We start from the raw sequence: 8,250 nt of genomic DNA, 5'->3' as shown, positions 1-8,250 counted from the left end.
CCCCTTATTAGTACGTAATAACCTTCTTTGTCTTTTCTCACTAATTTTAGTTTGAAGTATATTTTATCTGTTATGAGGATGGCAACTCCAGCCTGTTTATGGGAGCCGTTAGCTTGATAAACCTTATTCCAACCTCTCACTTTCAAAAAATGTTTGTTTTGGGGGGCAAGATGTCTCTCTTGAAGACAGCAGAATGATGGATCTTGCTTTTTGATCCAACTAGACAATCTATGCCATTTAATTAGAGAGTTAAGTCCATTGATATTGAGGGTTAAGATTGAAAAATATTTACCAGTTCCTCTCATTTTTTAAAGCTTTCATTGGGGCCTGTGGCTTGACAGTTTTGCGGTAATTAGCTGGTATGATTTTTAGGTGCCATTTCTTTGTCAGTACCCTGTTTGTGTTGGTTTTCAACATGTAGAACATCTTTGTGAATTTTCTGTAATGCTGGATTGGTTGCTACATAATTTTGCAACTTTTCCTTGGAATGGAAGGTTTTTATTGTTCCCTCAGTTATGAATGAGAGCTTAGCTGGGTACAGTATTGTTGGTTGGTAGTTATTTGTCTTAAGGGCATGACATATATCCTTCCAATCTCTTCTTGCTTGCATGGTCTCTGCTGAGAAATCTGGGGTTATTCTGATTGGTTTGCCTTTATAGGTGATTGTTCTCTTCTCCCTGACTGCTTTTAGGATCCTATCTTTGGCCTCTATTGATCCAGTATGGATTATAATGTGGCGGTGGGATGTCCTTTTCTGGTCAGGTCTGTTTGGGGTTCTAAAAACTTCTTGTATCTGGATGGGTCTGCCCTTCTGGATATTTGGAAAGTTCTCTGAGATGATTCCCTGAAGTATATTTCCAATACCACTGACCTCTTTCTCCAGGCCCTCCTCAATACCAATTATCCTTAGTCTCCCTAATTGTGTCTTGGACCTCCTGAAGTGTTCGCTCATATTTCCTAGATTTGGTTTGGCTCATTTTCTGTTCTTTCTCCATAACAACTAGATTGTCGTCAGCTCCGGAGATTCTGTCTTTTGCATTGTACCTGCTATCAGTACTTTCTACTTTATTCTTCATCTCTCTCCCTTCCAATTGCTCATTTTTGATGCCTTGCATCTCTTGCTTGAGATAGTGATGGACTTCTTTAACTCTTTGATTTCCATTTGAGTGGTTAGCTCAGCAGCTTTACTCTCATTGGAGATTTGTTATTTGTGGATTCTATGAATTCAACCACTTTTCTTCGTCTAGCTTTCTCATGTTCACTTAAATCCTTTGTTATGGCCTCCTCACCTTCTTTCTGGTTACATCTCATTTAGATACGGCTTCCTCACGTATCTCTTTCTGTATGTTTTCAAAGTTTTCATTACTCGTGTTTATCAATTGCATTTGTATATCATTTAGAGGACTTTCCTCTAGTTTTGCCATTGATTGCTCCATTGCCTGTTTATATTGGGTTGGAGATGCTATTCCTTGATTTGCTATTTTTCTTGAGTTTCTTGTTCTTCCCATTTGAAAATGGGAGCAAAATTAGTACTGCACACGATTACAATTTTTAAGATATAAGCAACCCAGAACTCTTTAGCTGACCAGACAATAGATGTTCACAATTTTGGATTGGTATTTTCACTCTCTCTCTCTTTTTGAGCACTTAGAGACAAATCTAATACCATCACCAGTCACCGTTTTATGACCCCCCCCAAAAAAAACCCTCCACAATCCAATCTGTATTGTATTTAAGTCCCTCTGGATCTACAGCATAATTGAACACCTAGATTTATAGTATTGCTCAACAACCATCAACTGTAGATCCTTGCACTATTAAAGTAAAAGGATGAACAGAAGACCAGAGATAGAAAAATAGTATGAAAGACAAGAGGGGAGGTAAGAAAAGAGTATGTAGGAGTGTAAGATTAATGTAGTAATGAAGAAAAGGGATGGCATAGGGATAACTGACCTCAGGTGATGGAAAGGTAAAATAGTTGAGTATGAAATTTAGAAAAAAATAAGATAAAACATATGAAAATAAGAAGAGTAATAAGAAGAATATATAAAGAAAAGAGGAACATATATATAGGAGCGATCAATGATAAAAAAAATTTAAAGAAAAACAAGAGAAAAGGTGGGGGAAGATTCCACACAATAGTGAGTTCTTAGACAAGAAATACTAGGGTTAAGAACCAACAGATTAAAAAGCAGGTGACTGTGTCAATAAAAATATCATTTGTATCCAGTCTGTACCCATTGCTGTCACTATATTTCTAGGAACAACCACAATGACTGAAGGAAAACGGGGAAAAAATGAAAAGATTCATAATATTAAAAAAAAGTTGGAGGTAAAATGGCAAGAAAAGAATCCATAAAAATGCAAATAAAAAAGGTAGAACAAAAAAAGGGAGTATTCTTCAATTTGTTTTGTTTTTTGGGGGGAGTAGGGGATGGGGTATGAAACTTGTGTCTCCACTAAATTCGGGATCCAAACACTTCAAAAAGTCTTTTTTTAATTTATTTTTCCTATATTTTTTATTGTAATTAACACAAGGATTACATTATATTTGCCAGATAGAAGGTGCATTACTTCACATACATTTTTCTCCTGCAATTTGGCTTCCTGATTTTTTTTCTGATCCATTTGCTCGATTGGGTAGGAAAAAAAAAGCTGGAGGAGCTGCCAGCAGCTTTGTTTACCAGGAGTGCAGCCTCGCCCAGGGAAAGGAACTTCCGCTAGCACCTGAGGCTGATGTCCAGCTAAGCTGCCTCTGAGAAATCTTTTGACCTTTTGACTGATGGAGCTGCCAGCACCACTTCTCAGGCTCCAGTTGGTTTGGCCGGGTCTTTGTCAGCAGTCAAGATGGCACTGCTGTTGGCTGGTGGGGGGAAGGGATTCCTTCCCAATGCCGTTCAGTGAGCAGAAGTGGAAATGTCCACCGAGGTACTCACAAATTGCTGGATTTTCTGGTTCCGTGAAGCTGGCAGGTCCGCGCCACGGCCGGGTAATGGCTCTGAGCTCGCACATGCTCCGTGTGGCTCTGTCTGTGCTGCTGAGAAGCGCTGTCTGCTCAGGTGCCAGAGGGAGACTTTGTCTCCGTGGTGGCTCCAATGGGCTGGTGCCGCTCAAGCTGCCTTCTTTCACCAGTTTCCTGCCTTCTTCCTCTCTGACTGAGATCTCTGTGGTGCTAAAGCTTACTTAGGATGGATCTTTGGGTAGGAACTTTCCCCTTCGATGCTAGAACTGGTATATTGGTGAGAGCTCAGAAAGACTCACACTGAACTGCGGCCATCTTCTGCCAATCCCTGGTCAAGATATACTGTATGCATATATGAGCATGCCTTCATTGTAGAAACAATTTGATGCTAATACAAAATTCGAGGAAAACACTATACAAATTTAAAAAGCAAGGCAATCAATGCTAAAAACACAGGCCCTTACTATGTAAAGTATATCTGTTCCTCATTACACTACTCCAAATTAGTTATTATTATGCTATTTTACAGAAGAAAAAAGGAAACTGAGAGAGACTAATTAAAAGCACAGTGTGGCACTACTTATTTTTAAGTGTTTGAGTCCTTCCTTCTCCCACTTTAAAAATATCTCACTGGAGGGACACAGCCTTCAAAATAAAATGTAAAATCATTTAGCATACAATATCAATCATTGTCATTTCCAACCATATGTCATACAGTTCAGCAATTGTCAACTGCCCAAGTCTCAAATTGCCTTCTGCTCTCATGTTTGTATGCAGGTCACCAACAGCTTCTGTCATCCTTTTCATTCATCTACCAATATTTATCTTCACACAAGTTTCCCCAGAAACTGTTTCTATAATAACCTGAGGATATAATTTCTGTATGAATTTTGTACCAGGAAGGATTCATAAGAGACAGGAAAGGAGGAATCTTCTACAGGGTACAGTGTCAGCCCAGTTACTACTCTAACTTGCTTCAGGAGTCTTAAAGACAGCATTAAACAAATTTAACTGTCAATCCAGAATTCCAGGCTGTTTACTCACCAACTTCTTATTTACCCAAGGCAATTCTCAGTAGGAAGTCACTGCCCATATCCTTCTCCAGGGAGACACAAGGAAGTCAGTGGGTATGTTCCACAGTCTTCATGTAATGACTCTTTGGGTCAATTATCTATAGCATAGAAAAATTGAGGGGGCATATGTTAGGGTTATGTCAATTTCACTGAAAAAATCACTATGACATATTTGTAGAGTTATTCTATAAACACACCCACTCTAAACCAAAATCAATTCAAAACACGTTCTCCAAAATCTTTCTCCTTCCTTGGTATTCTTTGTCTTTTATACTGTCCTGGAATATCTTCTATGAACATATGAACCACATAATTAAGACATTGTGTACTAAGTAGTTGCCATAGGAAGACATTGCATTTGGCAACAGAGAAAGAGTTTATAAAAAGACTGGAATGAAATGATTAATTACAGATGTGGTGACTGTCACATAAGAATAGCAAATTGGTCACATGCCTGCTTCCTGTCTAGCAGTGTCTTTTTTTTTTTTTAATCAAGCATGGGCTCTTACTGTCTAGTTCAGAATGGGTATTCAAGAGGTAGTTGCCAACAATCAATGAGTTAATGAAAGGTGTTCCTCAAACTTTTTTTTGAAAACAATGAGCAATGAATACCTCCAAGTTAAGCTGGAAATATGAAATCTACTAGGTTCAGAAATCTGGGAAACTATCTCTCTTGACAGGAACATTAGGATGAAGTAATAGTCTTCACCTAGTTGTCACTCAGAATTAAGTCCCCTGTACTCTTTCTAACAGCATGCTCATTTTCCACAACTCAATCAAGCCAATTTTGTGGGCAGAATCATTGTGATTGATCAGATGTAATGAAAATGAGGCTTAAAAGGAAGCTTTTAATCCTAAAAGAAATTCCCACTATGAATTTTTAATTGCAGCAAGCCTAGAAGAGAAGAAACTACTTCCAGAACTCTTGGTGCAGTCAAGGGCAGTATTTTTTTGTATGCCACTGAATTATTCTTAACAAGAAATACAACCAGAAATTTTTTTGCTATCTTCATATTCAAAAATTAATAATTGGATTAATGACTTATGGACAGACTTCTCAGAAGAAATAAAAATGTCCAATAAGACACAAAGAAATGCTCAATATATCTTGGTTATAAAGGAGATACAAATCAAAACAACACTGTAATTTCAGCTCATTCCAGTTAGAATGGCTACTATCAAGAAAACAACAAATGCTGTTGAGAATGGTGCCAAAAGGAACTCTAATACATTTTTGGTGGGAATATAAGCTTGTTCAGTTACTCTAGAAATCAGTATGAAGGTTCCTCAAAATATTAAATATAGAACTACCCTATGACCCAGAAATACCACACCTGAGCATTTATTCTATAGAACAAAAATAAGACCACAGTAAAACTACTGGCACAACTGTGTTCATTGCAACCGAATTCATAAAGATATGGAAACAGCCAAGATGGCCCTCAGTGTACAAATGGATTGAAAAAGTGTGTTATATACACAGTGGAATTTTACTCATCTGTTAGAAAGAATGGTATTCTATCATTCATAAGGAAGCGGAAATATTGGGGAAGATTATATTATGTGAAGTAAGCCAGGCTTAGAGAAACAAAGGTTGCATGATTTCCTTCATTTGGTAGCTAGAATATACCTATGAATCTATAAGTAAAATATATTGAGTGATATGCAAGTTGTTAAAAATGAATTAACTGAAGTATGAGACTCTATGGAGAGCTCGAAAAGTATGTTTTTTTAGAAAAATTATGTCAGAGCCCCACAAAATCCAAGACATCTGTAAATTCAAGGGAGGGATGGGGAGAGGGATTGAAGAATGAAGGATGAAGAGAAGAAGCATGATGTCAAAAATTCATTGTATACATCAACAAAATGAAGAAAACTAAGAAGAAAAGTAACAGAAGGGGTGAGCTGAAGGGCAGTGAGAATGCTGAATGGGTTTATACTGATTAAGATTCATTGTTTTCACAAATTGCTTTGTTATTAAATGTCACCTCCTTTGTACAACTACTTAAAGATAATATATTTTAAAAATAGAAGTTCCTACATGTTTGTCTAGAAAATTTTCTAGGAGCCAGAAGTTCAAAAATAACAAGAACAGAAGAAATTTAATTATTCAGCAAATACAAGGATAGCCTTTATTTTCCCTTCTTATCTCACATTTCTCTAGAAATGGTTTAGAATATTTTACTATATGATCCAGTGAGCCATCTATTGGCTATTGATGGTAATTACAGGATAGTTAATCGTATGTTTTCTTTTTCTTAATGTATTTCATCATCGGGATAATGTATACAGGGGTTACAGTTACACTGGTCAGGTAATGAGTATATTACTTCTCAATACTTGATACCCCTTCTCATGTTTTGGCCCCCCTTTCCTCCCCCTTCTCCTCCCAATCATCTAGTTTTCCCCCTTCCCTATTTCAAATAAACAAATAAACATTTATACAATACACCAGGTAACAAAGTCAGATAAAGTAACCACATGAAATTAACCATAAGTGGAAAAACAGAGAAAAGAAATAGCATAGTACATTAAGAACAACAATATTTATTTTCATTACTGTTAGGTCACCGTATAAAAGTGTTTCAGTTCAATATATCAGCCTGTGGGTACATTGAATCTTAATCAATGTTACCTCTTCTATGTTACCTCAAACTGGAACTTGCTAAACAGCCAAATCCATTGAACACGGAATCCAATGGAGAAGAAAAATACACCCACAACAAGGTTTTCAGAAGCAGGAAAACAGTGTGACTTTGAACATTCACCAGGATCTGAGAGAGACCTGCCGACTTTCAGAAGGGCTGCTTTTGATTGTGCCAAACAGCTTTTTTTTCATGTTTTGAGGAATTATTTTATACAGAACACCTAGGGGATTAAAAATAAGATTTGTGCCAGGAGTGGTGGCTCATGCCTGTAATCCTAGTTATTCAGGAACCTGAGATCTGAGGATCACAGCTCAAAGCCAGCCCAGGCACTAAAATCCGTGAGACTCTTATCGTCAATTAACCACCAGAGAACCGGAAGTGGGGTCATAGCTCAAGGGGTAGGGGAGTAGCATTGAACTGAAGAATTCAGGGACAACATCCAGGCCCAAAGTTCAAGTCCCATAACTGACAAAAAAAAATCTGCCTTTTTTCAAAAACACAGTAATAGAAGAAAATCCAAATCCTATAATGAAAAATTTTTTTTCTCTCCCTCATGTAGTGATAAGGAGTAGAGTAAAATTTCATAGTGTTCTGTTGTGCCCTGCCTATGAGGAGACTTTTCCTTTTGTCCTAGGACCCACAGTATACATGCCTCTTCACCAGAAGTCACCCAGTCATGTGATGGTGATCAGATCTACTGCTTGTGCCCAAATAACACTTTCAGAAAGAAAGAAGCATACCATATTAATAAAATATCCACTACCTATCTTTTCATGGTTTCATTTTATTACTAGTTATTGATAACATCTCCCATGCCTTCTTTATAAGCTAAACTTTATCATATATATGAGTAAGAATGAGAGAGAGAGAGCTTTTGCTCCTAGTCATGCTTTCAGGTTTCCAGCTATCTACTGGAAATCTTTCAGCGTAATGCCTAAGAGGAATCTCTTACACTGCAAAGAATGAAAAGGAATAATATATGGGTCCTCTTATATTTGTGGTACTCTGAGTTAAAACCAGAGTCTTGTTTCTGTTGGCCAGGACTAACCTTAAATATGTGCCCAGCCCTTTGGTTTCTTATATTTTGTTATTGTAGTAGTGTTTTGTTAACTTTACCTGGGCTGAATCTCGAAACTAGGAGTCTTTTGTCTCTGCTTCCACAGTAGCTGGGATTACAGTCGTACATTGTCCTACATGACACTGGACCCTTGATTCCATTTTAGAACATGTTTTCTTTATTTAATGCCAGAATGATGTTATTTTGTTACTATAATTTCAGAGTATTATTTGAAGTCCAGTACTGTGACATCCATAGCACTCCTCTTTTAACTCGGGGTTGCTTTGGTTGTCAGGATATTTTGTAATTGCTATAAATTTTAGGATTTTTGTTTTCTGTTTCTCGGAAGAATGTCACTGGAATATGGAGGGCACTGGCCCTGAGTATGTAAATTACTTCCAGCAATAAAGCCTCTTTCACAATATTAAAGAAAGATAAAATGAACCGTGTAAGAATATAAAAGAAAACCCCAGTGGATGCTACTTCCTTGTGAAGAAGAGTATATACAGG

This window comes from Megascapheus bottae, chromosome 18 (genome assembly GCF_031878675.1).
Source record: "Megascapheus bottae isolate mThoBot1 chromosome 18, mThoBot2.hap1, whole genome shotgun sequence".
Classification (NCBI taxonomy): Eukaryota; Metazoa; Chordata; class Mammalia; order Rodentia; family Geomyidae; genus Megascapheus; species Megascapheus bottae.
The sequence above is the reverse complement of the archived record's forward strand: the minus strand, read 5'-3'. Positions refer to the sequence as shown.